The 19,979-nt window shown below is 42.6% G+C and overlaps 1 long non-coding RNA gene across 4 annotated transcripts in view; it reads left to right on the top strand.

Annotated features, from left to right (window-relative positions):
* The first annotated feature begins 1,524 nt into the window (after positions 1-1,524).
* Positions 1,525-19,979, top strand: part of LOC149123814 (uncharacterized) — a 29,105-nt gene continuing 10,650 nt past the window's right edge. For all 4 annotated transcript variants that reach the window (XR_016214167.1, XR_016214168.1, XR_016214169.1 and 1 more), the window contains exon 1: positions 1,525-1,706. This is a non-coding gene — a long non-coding RNA (uncharacterized LOC149123814). The remainder of the gene's footprint in view (positions 1,707-19,979) is intronic.

A 19,979-nucleotide genomic window follows, 5' to 3' on the forward strand; every position in this document is an offset into this window, starting at 1 on the left:
TAACCAGTGAATGGAAGATCTTTCTTTTTGTCTCTCCTCTCTCTCTAATAATGCCTTTCAAATAAAATAAATAATTCAAAAAAAGAAATGAGTGAGCTAATGATGATACAACAGGAACAGACACTGCCTTCTGTGCACGCCCTCTCGCCCCCATGCTGCAGCACCTGGGATCCTCTCCTTAGTGTCACTGTGCCAGCTCCAGAAGCCTCTGAGAAAAAGAACAGTGTGGGACAACCTGCAGCTACCCTAATGTCACTTTAAAACCTCAGAAATTTCTGCCAGTAACAAAATTATAAACTGTAAAAGGCAGCATGTAGAAGGAGGTGCTTCCTTTCTTTAAGAGACCAAAACAACATGATTATGTCACCCTTTATATGGGGGTTGTTTTCAAGTTCTCTGGACAGCACTGGAAAGGCTATGATACGGACCAGCACTGTGGCTGAGGCTGTGGCTGTGACCTAGCAGGCTAAGCCTTCACCTATAGCACCAGCAATCCATAAGGGCACCAGTTCTTGTTCCAGCTGATCTTCCTCAGATTCAGCTCTCTGCTAGTGGCCTGGGAAAGCAGTGAAAAATGGTGAAAGAGGCTGGGGCCTTGCACCTGCATGGGAGACCCTGAAGGAAGACCCTGGCTCCTGGCTTCAGATCAGCTCAGCTCTGGCCATTGTGGCCATTTAGGGAGTGAATCAGCTGATGGAAGAAGTTTTTCTCTATAATTCTCCCTCTCTTTGTAATTCTCCCAAATAAAAAAAAAATAAAAACCACATTGAGTTAAAAAAAAAAGTCTCTGGCACCTGGAGTGCTCCCTCTCCCAGCCGGGCAGGTGCCCTGAGGGCTTGGCAACTCCATTTTCTACAGCTCTTTTTCTTAAGCGGGATCCGCATCAGGAGTCCTCCGGGGGGGCAGCAGGCCACCCTAGCCCTCTGAAGCCTGCAAGCCAGGCTGAGGGTCATTACTGGTGCCCTTGGTGCACAGGGGCCTCGGCTTCTCCAGAGGGTAAAGGTGAGGGCTGGGCGGGGCTTGGGAAAGAGCCCCTGACTCGAGGTGGTGGGCGTGGCTTGTGTGAACAAGGTTGTTCAGAAGGGCTGAGGGCTGCTTTGGAGGCCCTGTTGTGTGCGCTCTGGGCCATCTGGTCCCTGGGAAGGAGCTCACTGGTGCTGGCTGAATGGAGCACGGATTGGTTCTTCGCAGAGGGCCTGTGACTCAGGGGAGGGGGTGCTGGGCACGCTGGGTGTGGAAGGTGGGGAAGGCAGGGCTGTGCTGGGCATGAGGGTGACTTCTGTGCTCCCGCGCAAGGATGGACCCTAAGAAGTGAAGGTGGCTTCCCAAGGTCAGGGGGAAGTAGGCAGGCATACAGGCTAAAATTGATTAGATTTGTGAAACTGGAAGACCACGCCTTTGCCACTCCCCTGTGTGACCTCATGCCCTTACCTGATGCCTTTGCCACGCCCCTGTTTGGCCTCACTCCCCTACCTGGCCACACCTGGGTACCCACCAGCCAATCAGGTTAATTAACCACTCCCCTTTGGAAGTGGGTTAAAAGCCGGGACGTGGTGTGGCCTGGCCTGCTCTTCTTTCCTGGCCTCTTGTCAGGAGGGGGCTTGCTGTAGCCCTGCACCTCCATGGCCTTTGTGCCATGTGCTCTAGGCTTCCTGGCCCAGATACTGGTCTAGATGCTCTTCCACGTGGCTGGTTCCTGGTGCTCGGTATGAACCCCTATTTACCTCTCTCTCAAATAAGCTCTCACTTGCCTATGCATCTTTCACTAAATAAAAGCTTAAAACGTACCATACTGCCTCGTTTATCTGTGCCGGTATTTAGAATTCTTCTCTAAATATTAGGCAAGAACCCTCTTGGGCTTACTAATATTGGGGATTCATTAGTAAGCACGTGGAGAAATTATATGGCACCCCCGGTTCCGGTAGCATATGTGGCACCCAGATAGCACTTCTGGGGAACTTTAAGGGGCCACATTTTAGTGTAAATTTTAGGGGGTCATCTCCGTTTTCACATGGTGACCATGAAGGGACTTAAAATATGAAAAGGGATTTATAAATTTTTAAGAAGGGATTGATTGTTAAGAAATTTTAAAACTGGGCAGCATGGTGGTAGCAAACTTCATATGGCTTCTGACCCTATCTATCTGCCTGCACCCTCTCTCTCCTCCATCTGGATTGATGCTTTCCCTGTGTGCCTGTTACCGATGAATGGCAGGGTTCTTGTCTTGATGCAAGAAAGAATTCAGGCGTGAGACAGAGAGTAGTGGAAAGTAAAAGTAGTAAAGTTTATTAGGGAAGGGACAACGGATGCATACCTCTCCAGACAGAGAGTGCCCAGTCGCTCGGACTTGGGGAGGAGTGAGGTTACGAGGTTGAGTGGAGAGATTACACCTGAGCAGGCAGGCCATCTGCTCAGCATAGAGGCAGATGGCTGAGCGCGCCGTCTTAGTAGAGGCCGGGGGTTTTTTAAGGAAATGGGTCTTTGTCCTCACACATCTCATGAAACAAAGGATTTTATGGATGTAAATATCGAGAAGCTCCTATCTGAGTTTTCCCCTGAAGGTATCAGACAGGAGGAAGCCTAGCTGGCGCCATCCTAACCCAGGATCGGAGCAGGGTATGCAGATACTGAGCTGCATCTGGAAGATTATCAGGCAAAAGGGGCGGGGACCCCCCCACCTAGCAGGGCAGGATGCAGATGCATATGTTGGACATAGATGTCTTCCTCTTTAGGCCTTTGTCACTCACACATAAGCTCATATCTGACTTCCTACCTAACATGCCCAGCCATGGGAACGCAGTGCTCCAAAGCTCACGTGTTGCCCTCACGAACTTCGCTGGGAGAGGAGTGCGTCTTTTTCTTCCGCCTTGGTGCTGGTCACAAGGCAGGTGGTCAAAGGCCAGGCCCGTGGCCCGAGGTTGCCCCAGGCTCAGGGCACCCTTTGCGACTTTCCCTTGCTTCGGTCTCAAGGGCGTTTTGTGCCTAGCTCCCAGGGGGCCTTGCCAGCCCGGGGTGTGTGGGGGGGATGCGCGATCCCTGTAAGCCCTTCAGAACATGGCCAACTCACAGGGCTTTCCCACTCCGGGGCTCCAAATACAGAGACCCGCAGCAGCTCGGCGGGAATGTGTGCAGGTTGCACAGAGCTCCCAGGGAAGCCTGGCGGATTCACAACAGGTTCCTGGGGCCGCGCCCAGCTAGTCCCAAAAGCAGAGGCAGCTCTGGAGAGCACATGACCCAGCCCTGAGGCTGGCCGCAGCAGCTCAGCTGAGGCAGGCTGGCCCTGCCTCACATGGTCGTTTGGCTAGCTTGCCTGGAGTGTGGGGGCTCAAGGCGGGCACATGTTGGTGCAGGGAGGGGAACCTAGTGGGCCTGTGGATCATGTGGCTCAAGGCTGGAGACGCCCGAGGGGATGGAGCAGCTCGCCCACACAGAGGGCAAGCAGGATTTTTTTTTTTGTTTCTTTTCTCTTTGGTTCTGCTGGATTGGATTTCTTTGTGTGGTTTTGGTCCAGTTATCAGCAGCTAGAAAGTTCTGAAACTTCATGTCCCTGGGCTATAGCATATAAGCTTTCAATTGTTAATTTCAAGTTGGAAGATTGATTTGGTTTTTGGAAACCTGGGCTTTCAAATGCTAATTTCAAGTTGGATTGATTTGGTAGCTTAGAAATGCCTTAGCCTCAGGGAGGATGAACAGATTCTACCCCAAGATGGCAGCCCCCATGGCTCACCACGTGCTATGTGCCTGATTAATAGAGCTGTGTCTTTTAAGCTGCTTTATTATATAATTTATGTTGTAACAGCTCAGGAAAGAACACGCAGCCCGCTGCAGCTCATTTGGAGCAGGCCGCGTTCCCTGGGGTCCTGCCCGCAGGTGGCGACCCACCACAGCTCCTGGGAGCGCAGGACCCATGCTGAGCTCCCTAAGGCTGGTTTGGCCAGCAGCAGCTCTGCAGAGGTGCAAACTAGCCCTGTTTTTGCTGGTAGTTTCAAGAAGGGAAGATGCTGATTGGTTTCTTTGGCAGTTTTGGCTTTAAGGATTTTTTTTTTCTTTTTTTCTTTGGTGATGTTGTAGTGCAAAGAAGATTAGTGTGTTTCAAAGACAATTTACCTGCTTTCTAGGGCTAAGTCTTAACCAGTATCAGTGGCTAAAAAGTTCTGACACTTCTGGGCGGTAGCATATAAGCTTTCAATTGTTAATTTCAAGTTGGAGAATTGATTTTGGTTGCTTAGAAACATGTTAGCGTCCTGCCAGAGGGTGAAAGTCCCATCCCAAGATGGCAGCCTACTATGGGAACTTCCACCCTCACAGGAAGAAGGGCAACAGACTCTGCCCCAAGATGGTGGCCCCCATTGCCCACTACATGCTATATGCCTGGTTAATAGAGCTGTATATTTTAAGCCATTTTATACTGTATTATATATATGTATGGCATAGGTGTGATACATATAACATATTTACATATATATATATATATATATATACACTGCATGCCTGGTTAATAGAGCTGCATATTTTAAGTCATTTTCCTATTATGATTTATATTGTATTATATATATAGTGTATATATATATGGCATAGGTGTGATACATATATATATATGTGCGGCATGCCTGGTTAACAGAGCTGTTGTCTTTTAAGCCATTTTATTATATGATTTGTAGTGTATTTTAAAGCATAAGTGTGGTATGTGTATATATATATGTATATGTATAAAAATAGGAACCGCATGCCTGGTTAATAGAGCTGCATATTTTAAGTCATTTTTATTATATGATTTACACTGTAGTACATATATAGTATGTATATATACAGCATATGTGTTGTATATATGTATATACATATGCTATAATGCCTGGTCAATAGAACTACATATTTCAGATCATTATTATGATTTATATTGTATTGTATGTATATATATATAGTATATATATACAGCATAGGTGTGGTTTGTATATGTATATACACATGCTACAATGCCTGGTTGATGGAGATATATATTTCAGATCATATTATGGTTATATTGTGATAGCTATATAATATGTATATATATAGCATATGTGTGGGGTATGTTTGTGTATATGCATGGTACATGCAAAGATAATATAGTTAATAAAGCTAGTTAATATAGCTATGTATTCTAGATTACATTATGATTTATATTATGTTGTGCGTATGTATTAGGTATATACATCCAGGGTTACATGTCAGAGCTCCTAATCACTGTATTTTCTGTGAACATCCTCCCAATTTTTCTAGTTTGACATCTTCACAAATCTCATCTAGAACCTGGGACATCCGGGTTCTGATGTGGCGAGGGACCATCCCTACTCTCACCCCTCACTGCCCAAGGAGTACTAACTAGCCTGAGCTTCATTTCATTTGGGAGATTCTTGGGATTTGTGTTACAAAACAAGAGAAAGGTTTGGGAATAAAATCCTAGAGAGGTGTGAGGTGAGAGGGTGCAGCCTTGCTTCTGCTAAGGGACTTGGGCTTAGCCTGGGTGAACCAGTAGAAAGCAGTGGACTAACCAGGTGTTCAAGCCTGTTAGGTCCCCTACACACTGCACCTTGCTCATTCACTTATTGAGAGGGGTTTGTAAACCTCTGACCATAATGTGCTTTTATCTGTTCCTTCCAGGAGTTTTGAAATTTCTTTAAAAGTGAGGATTGTTTTGTTCCCTTGATGCACTATCTTCTTTGTTATTATGAAAGAACCCTTTGTATCCCTGGTATTGTGCTTTGGTCTGAAATCTCCATGGATATCAATGCAGTCAGTCCCTTCAGCTTTCTTTCCACCACTGTTAGCTTAGCTTACATTTTATTTACACATCTGCATCTCCATTTTTTACAGTGAATTTCTTATAAGCAGCATATAGGTAGGTCTTGTTTCTATCCAATCTAACAACCTCTGTCTTTTAATTGGTGTATATAGGCTATTTATATTCATATAGGTTGTAAAAGGGCTCTATCTTCTATTTTTTAAATATTTATTTATTTGAAAGAGTTACACAGAGACAAGGAGAGGCAGAGAGAGAGGTCTTCCTTCTACTGGTTCACTCCCTAATTGGCTGCAATGGCTGCAGCTGCACCAATCTGAAGCCAAGAGCCAGGGGTTTCCTCTAGGACACCAACATGGGTTCAGGGGCCCAAGCACTTGGACCATCTTCTACTGCTTCCCCAAGCCACAACAGAGAGCTGGATTAGAAGTGGAGCAATCAGAACTAGAACTGGTGCCCATACGGGATGCTGGCACAGCAGGCTGCATCTTTACCCTCTGCCACAGCCTTGGCCCCCTCTATCTTCTATTGATATCACGCCACTTCCCATGTTGTATAAGAATATAAGAATATTATTAGAATATTAGACCTCCATAATTCCCTTCATGGTCTTAAGCTATCATTACATGTACCTTACTTTTACATATCATAAACCCTATGATCAACTGTTATTGTTTTTAGCACTTGATTTTCTTTTAAAGAGAAATAATAGGAAGAAAAACAAGTGTCTAAATTTGCCCATGTAGTTACCATTACTACTGCTGTGAGTGCTTTGTGGACACCCAGATTTCCATCTGATGTTGTATTCCATCTGCCTGAAGAAGGTCCTTTGTTATTTGTTGTAGCACATGTCTACTGGATATGAATCCCTTCACATTTTATACATTTGAACATGTCTGTGTTCACCTTTGCTTTTGGAAGATAATATTGCAAGGCATCCCATTCTGTGTAGATATTGTTTGTCTTGGTATAAAACTAGAATTTTATCTTTGTTAAAATGAGGTTTTTGGGGACTGGCCTCATGGCTCACTTGGTTAATCCTCCGCCTGCGGCACCAGCATCCCATATGGGTTGCTCCTCTTCCAGTCCAGCTCTCTGCTGTGGCCCGGGAAGGCCGTGGAGGATGGTCCAAGTGCTTGGGTCCCTGCACCTGCATGGGAGACCAGGAGGAAACACCTGGTTCCTGGCTTCCATCGGCGTAGTTCCAGCCGTAGCAGCCATTTGGGGGGTGAACCAATTGAAGGAAGACCTTTCTCTCTGTCTCTCTTACTGTCTAACTCTGTCAAAATAAATTTGAAAAAAAATGAGGTTTTCATGTAATACTGTTCTTCCATGAGTAGGAAATAATGAGTTTTTCTTTATCTTTAGCTAAGCAGCCTAAGAAATAAAGATTCTGTTATATCAAGATAATTCCTCCTGCTTCATGTTGTCTTTATCAAGTATTTAATTAGTTTAAAAAACAGTCCTCTCTATTAAACAATTACATTTTTTCTACAGCTATGTAAATTTATTTGCTTTTTAAGTTGTAATTTTCACTCTGTTTTAAAGAATTACTATTATTACACATTGATCTATAAGCCTATGTTGATCAAGTGTCTTAAACTTTAGATTTTGTTTTTTTTACACACTTGCCAAAATCAAATTCTAAATTTCTTCTTTCTCTTGACCTCAAATAAACCTTGTGATTTTCTAGTTGGGCTCCTAGAAGCCTGGAAGGATATGTTTCTCTCCTGTGAAAGAGATATTAAATTCATTTAGGCTTATTTTGTGGCATTGTCAAATGAGAAATGAAGCTCAACTGTCTTTAAGTTGTATTTATTGGTATATAATTGATACATATGTTCTAAAATTATATCAACTTCTTAGAAATCTAACATTGTCAATAATAATTTTGATTATATTCGATGTTGAACCTCAGAAAAAATCAAATAGCTTTATCAATTGCTGTTTATGATGAACTTGCAACAGATTTTGACCATGGCCAATCTAAGTCTTTGTCATCCACACACAGTGGTTTTGATTCTTCTCTAAAAGCATTTGCAATCAGCTATGGTCCAAAATTTCTTCTTCATGGAGGCTCATTAAAGAAAGAATGGCAAGGATTTCAATAAATGTAAGATTCTGACAATATTAAAATCATACCATTGGACTGGTAGGAATTCCCAGAAATCTAGTGGAGTTACCAACTGGATAGTAAAACTGCTAATCCAGGGTGGTTATTTGGCCTAGTGATGAAAACACTGCTCGGAATGTCCACATCCCGTATCGAAGCGGCTGGTTTAAGTTTCCAGCTCTGCTCCTGTTCTGGCTTCTTGCTAATGTACCCCTTGGGAAGTGCTGGCTCAAATAGTTGGATTGCTTCCATGTAGAAGACCTGAATTGGGGTCTTAGCTCCTGGTTTTGGCCTGCCCAGCCCCAGCTGCTACAGGCATTTGGGGACTGGACTAGTGGATAGGAATGCTTTTCTCTCTCTCATAAATGAAAATAAATTTTAAAACACTAAAAAAAAAAAAATCCCAGCTACCACAACACCAAGCAGAACAGAAGTAATTCAAAGATAAATATATTGGTAGATATTCATGTCAAGTCTACCAGTACTGAAATTATTAACATATATACTTCGAATGAATTCTATCATCCAAGTCAGATTACCTGTGATGATCTATTTAATAAATGGTACTATTCATCTGAATTGCAGATACAAAATTTGGATTTAAGAAGATATAAATCCAAGGTTAAATATGAATTCAGGGAATGCCTAGATGGCTTTCAACCTGATTCTTTAAATGCCCCATTATTAAAGTTTTGCCCTTGGGACAGGCATTTGGAAAAACAATTAAGATTCTACTTTGGACACTCATCCTATATCAAAGTGCTTGGGTTCGAGTCCTGGCTTTTCTTCTAATTCCAGGTACCTGCTAATGTGCACCATGGAAGGGCAGTTGATAGCCCAAGTACTTGAATTGTAGCCATCTCTGAAGGAGACCTGGATTGAGCTCCTGCTTTCTGGCTTTGGGCTAGCAGAGCCCCAGGTGTCAGATGCATTTAGGGATTGAACCAGCATGTGGAAAATCTCCTTGTCCTATCTTTGTTACTATGTGTGTGTGTCTTTCAAAAAATTATTTAAAAAACTATTCACTCCATGATTCATCATGGAAGAGAAAATAATCCATATTCTGAAAATTTATTCTTGTGACTATTCTAAAATTGCTAAAATTGGGCAGGCATTTGGTATAGCACTTAAGATGCTTGTAGGGACACCCATATCTCCCATCAGAGTGCCTGAGTTCATTCCTAGCTCTGCTCCCTGCTCTCACTTCCTGCTAATAATGTACCCTTGGATATAACAGATGAAGACTCAAGTACTTGGATCCCTGGTGCCCACCTAGGAGCTCCTGGCTCCTGGCTTTGGCCTGGTCCAGCCCTAGCTCTTGTGGGTACTTGGAGAATGAACAAATAGATGTCTCTCTCTTTCCATTTTTTAGAGAAATTAATAAATTGAAACTTAAAATGAATAAGTAAAATGATTAAAGTGGTTAATGAACAATGCTCAGCTTGTCAAATCATAATCTTGGGGGATTGATCAAAACTTCAGATTTTGCTACATAAAGGGCCACTGGAATACTTGTAGAGGGATTTCACTCAATTGCTATTTGCTATCTTTAAGAAAAAGATTTGTTTATTTACTTGGAAGCCAGAGTTACAGAGAGAGAGAAAGAAGGAGAGACAGAGATGGATCTAACATCCACGGGTTCACTACCTGAAAGGCTACAATGAATGCTGGGGCAAGTAGGAGCCAGGAGTTTCTTCCCAGTCTCCCACCTGGGTACAGGGAGCCAAGACTTGGATCATCCTCTACTACTTTCCCAGGTGCATTAGCAGGAAGCTGGATTGGAGGTGGAGTAGCCAGGACACAAATTGGCACCCATATTGGATGCCGGTGGTACAGGCTGTGGCTTTTATCCTCTGTACCATCATGCCAGTCCCTTAATTGCTATTTTCAAGGCATGTTTTCTGGTGGCCTATAAGCTTTGCTTTTCCATCCAAGAAGGTTGCAGCTAAAAGGTAATTAGGACATTCTGTATGTTTCCTTCAGGGATATCTTTGGAGAAATCACCAATGGTAAAGGTACTCATTTCACTGGGCAAATGGTGAAATAGTTAAAATATTATAAATAAAGCCAGTGCTGCAGCTCACTAGGCTAATCCTCCACCTGCGGCGCCAGAACCCTGGGTTGTAGTCCTGGTTGGGGCTCTAGATTCTGTCCTGGTTGCTCCTCTTCCAGTCCAGCTCTCTGCTGTGGCCCAGGAAGGCAGTGGAGGATGGCCCAAGTGTTTGGGCCCTGCACCCACATGGGAGACCAGGAGGAAGCATCTGGCTCCTGGCTTCGAATCAGCACAGTGTGCCGGCTGCAGTGGCCATTGAGGGGTGAAACAACAGAAGGAAGACCTTTCTGTCTCTCTCTCACTGTCTAACTCTGCCTGTCAAAAAGCAATATTATAAATAAAGTGCCATTAGTCAAAGATAACCACATCATCTCATGTGTTGGGTGTGGCAGATTGATGGTAATCAGATATGTTTCTACTGGAAAACTTAAGTTGACCCCTTATAAAATAGTCACTAGAAGGCTTGTGCTTATAGTAATAGAATCTCATGTATTTTCCCCTCTTCTAAATTCTGGAATGACTAAATCATGCAAGATCTGGTACATTATGCCAAAGTGTGTTGTCCGAGATCAGACGAGATTGGAAAGCTCAGGATGGTATGGCTATAGATCAATGTGTGTTTCCACAAGGTATCTTAGTCTGTTTTCTATTCATATAAAACTGAATTCTGTAGTATTAGTAAATTTTAAAGACTGTGTTTTTTATTTGAGAGGTGGAGTTACAGAGAGAGGGATAGACAGAAGAGAGTTATCTTCCATTCGCTGGTTCACTCCCCAAATGGCCACATTGGCTGGAGCTGGGCCAATTCAAAGCCAGGAGCCAGGATCCTCTCTTGGGTCTCTCACATCAATACAAGGGCCCAAGTACTTGGGGCATCTTCTACTGCTTTCCCAGGCCAAACAGAGAGCTGGATTGGAAGAAGGGCAGCTGGTGCAGGAACCAGTGCCCATATCTGATTCCAGTGTCACGGGCAGAGGCTTGGACCACTACACCACAGCACTAGGCTGGGTATTTTTTTAAATTATTTTTTATTTTTTCCTAAAGAAAATTTTTATCTAATTTATCTAAGAAATACAGTCTTCATGCATTTCTTAAGTACAGCTTTGAGAATAGTGATTTTTCCCACCATACCCGCCCTCCTACCCACACTCATACCCCCACTCTTCCATCCCCAGTCCCATTCTCTACTAAGGTCCATTTTCAATTAACTTTATACAAAGAAGACCAACTTTATACTAAGAGTTCAACAATTTGCACACACACACAAAATGATAAAATGGTTCCACAATAGTCAAGACAAGGGCTGTTAAAAGTCATTGCATCTCAAAGTTCATTTCACTTTTTTTGTGGAAATTTAATTGAAGAAGCACCAAAGAATAATACATCTTTTGTAAGCACTTAGGCATTGTGGGGAGCAATCCAGACTGGACTAAGTTACTGGAATTAAGACTTATTCTATGCATCTGCTCTCCCACAATATGGCGCTGGGAGAGAAGTAAACAGCTTCCGCACAGCTGCCTCCAGTTCAACCAATAAACTGTAGGACTTGCTCCTGATTGGAGAGCAGCGTACTCGGCGTGTGGGCAGCCGAGTTGGGATTGGCGGAGGAGGACTATAAAGGAGGAGAGAGACGGCATGCACCAGGAACATCTATGGGGAACATCTATGGAAAACATCTAAGGGGAACATCTGAGGGAACACCTGTGCAGCCCCCAGAGAGCCGGCCGGCGGTGTGCTGCTCCCCTGCGGAAGTGGGGAATGTGGCCAGGGGGAACTGCCCTTCCACGGAGGTGGAAGGGATAGTAGCCAACCCGGGAAGAACCAGCAGCAAACCCGGGGAGGGCCGAGCAGACGAAAGAACAGCGCAGGGTCCTGTGTCGTTCCTCCACGAAGAGGGGGAGCGACAAGGCATAATTATAACTTGTGAGACATAATAATATCTTCCACTTAATACATTAAAAGAAAGTCCTTAAGAATGAGTTTTATCATTAATTAAGGAAGCACCTAAGAAAACAAGCAATAGAGTTGACACTTAGGCATAACTAAAACTTAATAGACATAAGAATATGAGAGTTAACAGTAAAACTTGTTCTAAGTCTTTTTTTAAAAAATAAGATTTATGTATTTATTAATTTGAAAGTCAGAGTTACACAGAGAGAGAGAGAGAGTTTTCCATCTGTGGGTTCACTCCCTAATCGGCTGCAATGGCTGGAGCTGCTCCAATCCGAAGCCAGAAGCCAGGAGAGTCTGCTGGATCTCCCATGCAGCTTCAGGGCCCATAGACTTGGGCTGTCTTCTACTGCTTTCCCAGCGCATCAGAAGTGGAGCAGCCGGGACTTGAACCGGTGTCTATGGAATGCCAGCCTGCAGGCAGAGGCTCTACCTGTTAAGCCACAGCGTCAGCACCCAGAGTAAGTTTATTAAAAGAGGTTTATTCATGTCAGTTGTGGAGGTTGGGAAGTCCAAGGACACGGTGCCAGCATATGCTCAGCATCTGCAGAGGGCCTTCCTGCTGAGTCATGATCAGGTAGAGGGCATCACACAGCCAGTAGGGAGAGAACTCACGTTTAAGGTAAAGCCACTCCCATTTTAACCCATCAACCTATTCCTGAGGGCTTGGCAATCACCTCAAAGAGGACCCACCTCTCAAACGTCAGCTAGGACTTTGGGCATTAAGTTTCCAACACGTGAAATTTTAAGGACACATTCAACCCAGAGCACCAGCTGAAAGTAGCTTTATGTGATCCACCAACCAAGGACAGTGAAACTTGTCTTAGTCTAGAACCTGGAGACTGGTGTTCTAAAAATCACAACTTGGATGCCAGGGTACTATCACAATCATTTTTTTCTTTGCCTGTGGTAACTATCTCTGATCCTTGACTAGAAACTGCTAATTTCACCATTTTGGCAATATATTCATGAACAATAGAACTGGAAAGAGGAGCATAAGTATACTTAAGCTGTTAATAATAGTATTTGTGGAGAATTTTCAAGCCACTCTCATGCATAGGCTGCCTAATGCCTTAATGAATGGAAGATGGATTAATGTGTGCTATAAGTTTTACTCATTTTTAAAAGAATCATTTATTTATATGAAATGTGGGAGGTAAACACAGGGAGAGAGAGGGAAAGAGAGGATGGGGGAAGAGAGAGAGAGAGGAAAGACACACACAGAGAGAGACAGAGAGATTTTTCATCTGATGCTTCACTCATCAACTACTTGAGCCATTACTGGGTACTTCTTTGGTACATGAGAAGGAAGCTGTAGTAGAAGCAGAGGTGGTACTTCATCCCAGGCATTCCAGTATGGTATGCATTTGTCCCAGATGGCAAGTTAACCTGCCACACCACAATGTCTGCCTGTGGGCTGGGAATTTTAATGGCACTTTTTTGCTCCATAATCAGTCAAAAACAGAACACTGGTTCACTTCCCTTAGCCTATAACACAGGCTAAGCAGCTAATAGGAGGCATCAACCCTTCTGGGTCAGCATGATGTGTTGGGTCCTTTTCACCCCTCATGCGTTGGAGTAAATATAAATGAGGCAATTATTAGAAGTTTATCTTGCACAATAGGGTATATAGCAGTTGATACTATTCGTTGCAAAATAGACTTCTTTAAGTTCTCTTGCTAACAATGCACTAAATAATAAAATCACTCTAGATTACTTACTGGCTGTACAGAGACAAATCTGTTTTAATACATTGGGTATTTTAGCCTAATTTGCATGGGATTAAAACAGGTAGACATTTCATCTGGCTCACTCCTTGATCTAAATTTTGACTTGTTTGGTTCATTGAATCCTTGACTAAGGAGAGCATTTTCCAAACTCTTGGTTTTATCCTTCTGACAGTCATAATAATAGTCTCCCTGGTGTGCTTTATTTTTTCAAATGTTTTAAGTGTTTTCATACATACATCTACTGAATGTTGAGTGGTCTCTCTTTGACTAACCTGACCAAAAACCCAGAGATATAGCATCCTGAGGACACCATTAACCTACATTGAGACTGGAACCCTGAAATGGTGCTGACAGTAGCAGATATACCTTAAGTTTTGGCTGCTTTCTCAGCTAGGTGAGAGTGTGACAAAAAAGGAACTTTTTAGAAGTATTTTATTTAATGAATATAAATTTCGAAAGTATAACCTTTGGATTATAGCATTTTTTCCCCCCATAACCACTTTGCCACCCACATACCATCCCATCTCCTCCTCCCTCTCCTATCACATTCTAAAAGAAGGGGTTTTTAAACCTAAATATGAGAAGCCAGTGTTTTGGACTGAGCTCCTGTACCAGGCCTTAACAGATCAGAACACACCAGACCAAAATGGAGTCATTCTTGCCAAATGACACATAACCAAATAGATCTCAAAATAGACCAAGTTTATCTCCTGAATATAGGATCTTCTAGTCTACCTGTGTCAGCAAGATAAGGAAGTCCCCTCTGCTTCAATCCTTGCAGGGAATTGATCTTAGGTAGACTGATGTTGATCTAACAGGTTATTTTTCTATTGTTCCGTCTCCTTGTTTCCACCTTACAAACCATACTGTTACACCACTGTCTAAAGAAGATTTCTGAATTCTATACTAAGGCCAAATGAGTCCATTTATGATAGTGACTGAAAATGACATCAATACTCAATGTTTTAGTTAATCTCTCAAGATTGAGAGAATGTTTCAAAGGCAGGAAATATTAAGTCAAACTAAATTTGGGTTTTGGAAGCCTCAATAAGATTTCTACATAACATACTACAATCTAAGAGTGTGTTAGGAAACTAAAAACCTAATTTAAGAACTTGCTTTTTTAACACACTTGAGCATGAGCTGATTACAGCAGGTGACGAGCCAACTAGAAATCTTTGCCCCTAACTCCCATTTTCTGTCTGTCACTTCCCTGGGTCTGCCCAGGTGTAAGTCACCTTTTCATCACTACAAATAAAGTCCCGGAGAAGAGATAACTTCTAAAGAAAAAGATTTATCTTTGCTCACAGTTTTGAAGTTCAAGATTGGTCAACCCCATTGGGCCTGATGTCGAATGAGGGCAGAGGATGTGTTGAGGAAGGATCACATGATGAACCAGGAAGCAGAGAGACAAGAAGCATGCTAATCCTCTCCTTATAAAGTCACCATGATTTATTACAGGGACACCACCCTGACAACTGAATCCAATCTAATCACTCTCCAAGGCCCCAACCTCACACACTATAATTGGCTTAAGTTCCAGGCAGCGGGAAGCAGAAAAGTGCCACGTGCTTGTCAGCAGCAGCAAAGGCATTTCGTAGAACTGTAAACCATGATGGCATTGTTCCTAATCATTCTAGGCTTCTGCTCACTCATCTGCCCTCCAGCCTGTGAAAATCAGAGCGCAGATTAAGCAGAGCAGCCACTCAGACCCTGTGCACGGTGTGCAGGTTGATGCTGCCAGCCTTTTGCTGGCTGAAGTGGAGAATAGACCTTGGGGCCCACACATGTAGTGGGTTACAGCCACAAGGCTGGTAACAAACTTGTTTTCCTGTTTCCTGCCTTGTGGCTGTAACTACCACGAACAGAGAGAAGGCAGGAAAAGAGGTCATCGAATACATTGCAGATGTGGATAGCCCTATTTTCACGATATCTTAGAATTTTAGGGTGTGAATTTTCTATTTTACACTTGATCTTAGCCAAAAGGGTGAAAAGAAATTGTTTTTTCTATTTTATATATTCATAAAGAGTTTCTTCTTGGAAGTAGATTTCTGCAACACTTGTCTAGTTTATGTGCTTCCTTTGGCTCTTAGTCCTATCATTATGATCAATTGTGAACAGAAATTGATCATTGGGACTAGGGAGATGGCATTGGTACATGCCACCTTGATGGGATTGAATTGGAATCCCTTGGTATGTTTCTAACTCTACTGATTGGGGTAAGTCAGCTTGAGCATGTCCCGAATTACACATCTCTTCCCTCTCTTATTCCCACTCTTACATTTAACAGCGATCACTTTTCAGTTAATTTTCAACACTTAAGAATAACTGTGTATTGATTACAGTATTCAACCAAAAGTATTAAGTAGAACAAACAAACAAAAATACTAAGAAGGATAACGTATTAAGTTGTTCATCAACAGTCAGGGCAAGGGCTGATCAAGTCACCGTTTCTCATAGTGTTCATTTCACTTTAACAGGTTTCCTTTTTGGTGCTCAGTTAGTTGTCACCGATCAGGGAGAACATATATTTGTCCCTTTGGAACTGGCTTATTTCACTCGGTATAATGTTTTCCAAATTCCTAACAGGGATCACTTTTCAGTTAACACTAAACACCTAAGAATAATTGTGTGTTAATTACAGAGTTCAACCAATAGTACTAGAACAAAAAAAATACTAAAATGGATAAAGTATTACATTGTACATCAACAGTCAGGACAAGAGCTGATCAATTCACTGTTTCTCATAGTGTCTATTTCACTTCAACAAGTTTCCCCTTTGGTGCTCAGTTAGTTGTCGCTGATCAGGGACAACATATGATATTTGTCCCTTTAGGACTGGCTCAATTCACTCAGCATGATGCTTTCTAAATCCCTCCATCTTGTTGCAAATGATCGGGTTTCATTGTTTTTGACTGCTGTATAGTATTCGATAGAGTACATGTCCCATAATTTCTTTATCCAGTCTACTGTTGATGGGCATTTAGGTTGGTTCCAGGTCTTAGCTATTGTGAATTGAGCTACAATAAACATTAATGTGCAGACAGCTTTTTTGTTTCTCAATTTCATTTCCTTTGGGTAAATTCCAAGGAGTGAGATGGCTGGGTTGAATGGTAGGGTTATCTTCAGGTTTCTGAGGAATCTCCAGACTGACTTCCATAGTGGCTTAACCAGTTTGCATTCCCACCAGCAGTGGGTTAGTGTCCCTTTTTCCCCACATCCTCGCCAGCATCTGTTGTTGGTAGATTTCTGAATGTGAGCCCTTCTAACTGGTATGAGGTAAAACTTCATTGTGGTTTTGATTTGCATTTCCCTGATTGCTAGTGATCTTTGGAGAGGTCCTCCATCCATTTGTTCACTCCACAAATGGCTCCAATGGCCAGTGCTGGGCTAGGCTAAAGCCAGGATCCAGGAGCCTCTTCCAGGTCTCCCATGTGTGTGGCAGGGGCAGGGACCAAAATGCTTGGGCTAACTTCTGCTGCTTTCTTAGGCCATTAGCAGGGAGCTGGATAGGAAGTACAGCAGTCAGGACATGAACCGCCGCCCATATAGGAAGCCAGCATTGCGAGCTGCAGCTTTACCTGCACTGCAGTTCCACCCCTCATTAACTCCATTTTAAAAGTAGGGCACACTCCCATATACCAGGACGTTTGGTGACTGCTTTATGGTAACAAGAGTATTCTCTAATAAATGTAGATGTAAACAGCATATAAGAAAATATTGTTTTCTGTAGCATTGCTTGGGTTCATGGCTGAGGTCTCTATAAAAACAAAAAAGATTCACAACAGAAAGGAATAAAAATTCAACTCAAGTAAGTTTCATGTTATAAAAAAGCTGTCATAAGAGAAAGAAAACCTGAAAAAATGGATTGAATTTAATCAATCACTGTGTTCTGGGGTTAGGTTTGCTGAATGACTGAATAGAGGGAATGAGACTGGATGAGAAAGGAAGATCTGGGGTGACAATCTGAGTGGAAGTCAGTGTGGCCAGTTTGTTCACATCCCTCTGTGTGACTGCATCTTCAGAGAGAGGAGGGTCCTTTCTGGGTGCAGGGAGGGCACTGCTCACTGAAGTCCTTTTTCCTACTCAAGAGAAGATTAGAAACCCCTTCCTAAATTTCATGATCCAATTCAGAGGAGAAAGGTGAGGGGAACATAAGTGTGATCTGATTCTGTGTTCTCTAAGGTCAAGGTACTAATGTTGGGGATAGCATGTCCTAAACTCCTCTAACACCAAACTTTTCCCCTTCCAATGGGATTCGGCACATTCATGGGGTTGCACATGGTATACCTAAGTGGCTACAACACATGTGACAGCAGTTGTGATTCCTCACAAAGTTCCCATTACCCCACCATCCTCCTCCCCATGCAAATCAACGTTAACCCAAAAAGTCAATTGACCCAGGAAATCACAAATAGTTCCAAGTCATTACTGTGGATTCTGGACAGGATATGCTGCTAAATGCTAAAATTCTTCCTGCTTTGCCTTTTAAATTAAAAAAAAAAAAGTTAGATGATTTCGAAATGATTCTAAACACAAAACTTGTGTGAGAAGGCTTAAAAAACTCATGGAAATTATCATTTCATTTTCCCACTAACTTCAGGTATGATTTTCTGTGAGAAGAACCTGGAGTTACTCTTTACCTCCTAGCATCTACCTCAACCACTGGCTTCCAAAATATATATAAACCTAAGGATCTGACAGGCACTTTGAGAGGGTAGGCTGTGGGGCTCTGCACTGTCGGGCACCTCTCAGCTCTCTCAGGATGAGCAGGGTGTGCACTGGGCTGTCAGAACATCCTCCTGCCTTGCTGGCCAACACTGCACCATTCTCCAGTTTCGAGGGAACTATGCACCTTTCCCTATTTCTGCTGTGTCGGTCCAGCCAGGTCTGTCAGGAATTCCAAACACAGAGGGACACCTCCAACTTCAATCCGATTTTGCATACCACAGAGGCCTGCTTCCATCCTAATTGAGAAAAGTTGAGTTTAATAGTTGGAGTCTAAATTAGGACTCACTCATTACATGATTAATGTACTTTAAATAGTGAGTGGATTGTAATTCCTGAATTTGTTGGCACTACTCCTCCCCATTTAAGCTTTGTGAAGAAGAAAATAAAACTATATAGTAACAAACTATGTGATTCATGAAATCTTACAGTAATCATTTCCATATTTTAACCATATCAGATTCATTTTTGGTCCCTTGAAATGAAGAACACATTCTAAGTCCCTGAACTTGGTTCATACTCCCCACAGCCCTCTCCAACAAACTCAGAATCTCTTAACTCCAAATCATGAACTAGGACATTGTTAAAAATTGTGACAAAGCAAACATGACATAAAATCTAACTATTTTAACCATTTTCAAGCATAACTTTTGGTGACACTGACTACATATGATGTGGCATGTGTATTTTAATTTTTATTCCAGGCTCTTGTCTTGCACAGAGGCAAGCATTCTATGTGCAGACATGTATAAGTTGCCAGTGATAAATTTTATTCAAAATGGCAAGAAAGTCAACACACATACATGCATGAGTGTGGGTTGCCCAATATGGAGAAATACCTACCATGAGTGGGTAGTTGGCCAGAGGACTGCCCAAAGGGAGGAAGCCTTGAGGAGGGGAGACAGAGCACCTGGAAGCACTCCCAGCCATGGTCACTGTTGAAACAGAGAGCCCCTCTCTGTTTTTGGCCTCTTTTATGAGGAAGGGTGTGGTTCTTCCATATTTATGAAGCCACCTGGGAATTACATGGCACCTCTACAAGTTGCATGTGGAACTTCAATTGGTCTTTTCATTTTCATGTAGGTCCTGGATAAAGCAAATACAACCTGGGAAAGAGAGATTTTTGATTCATAAGTAAGAATTACGCATGGGGGCCTGTGACTTCCAGCTCAGCAGACCTAAACTAGCAACCTGCCTCCTTATTCCACATTAGATTCACTTCATTATCATATAAATGATTTTAGTCCAATCTTTGAAAAAGAAATTCCAGAATCAAAGAATCACAATTTGCCAAATAAGAGCCCCTAATCTTGATTAATTTTGCTACAATTCTTTGAGTGTTGCGATTGCAGGTTTCTTTCATGTTTGTCCATCTTCACTTTTTTACCAGAAAAAGTCACATGATTCATATACTCAAGATCACATGAAGCATATTATCAATGCAGTTCAGGTTGAAAAGGCTCTGTCATAGTATGGTAACAAAATTCTCTCAGTATCAGACTCTAGAAGTCATGTATAGATGGACTCATGAGATCCAGTTTTGGCAAAACTTGGAAGGATTCCCTTTTGACCTTCAGCATAAACATAAAGGCTCTAACCAGGTGCTACTTACCACTGTTAGTGTGTCAA

The sequence above is a fragment of the Oryctolagus cuniculus genome, chromosome 10 (genome assembly GCF_051225735.1).
Source record: "Oryctolagus cuniculus isolate XC-2025 breed Fujian yellow rabbit chromosome 10, ASM5122573v1, whole genome shotgun sequence".
Classification (NCBI taxonomy): domain Eukaryota; kingdom Metazoa; phylum Chordata; class Mammalia; order Lagomorpha; family Leporidae; genus Oryctolagus; species Oryctolagus cuniculus.